Source organism: Physeter macrocephalus, chromosome 3 (assembly GCF_002837175.3).
Source record: "Physeter macrocephalus isolate SW-GA chromosome 3, ASM283717v5, whole genome shotgun sequence".
NCBI classification, from domain to species: Eukaryota; Metazoa; Chordata; class Mammalia; order Artiodactyla; family Physeteridae; genus Physeter; species Physeter macrocephalus.
This window is the reverse complement of record NC_041216.1, coordinates 1,394,688-1,395,093: the sequence shown is the minus strand read 5'-3', so window position 1 is coordinate 1,395,093 and position 406 is coordinate 1,394,688.

Below are 406 nucleotides of genomic sequence, written 5' to 3'. Positions count from 1 at the left end.
GTCTGGGAGGATCCCACATGCCGCGGAGCGGCTGGGCCCGTGAGCCATGGCCGCTGGGCCTGCGCGTCCGGAGCCTGTGCTCCGCAACGGGAGAGGCCGCAGCAGAGGGAGGCCCGCATACCACAAAAAAAAAAAAAAAAAAAATTAAATACAAAGAAAAAATATTAAAGCAACAAGGGAAAAAAACCAAATAACATACAAGGGAATCCCCATAAGGTTAACAGCTGATCTTGATAAATCCAAGGAGAAACACACCAAGACACGTATTAATCAAACTATCAAAAATTAAATACACCACAAAAAAAAAAAACAAAAACGGGGCTTCTCTGGTGGCGCAGTGGTTGCGCGTCCGCCTGCCGATGCAGGGGAACCGGGTTCACGCCCCGGTCTGGGAGGATCCCACATG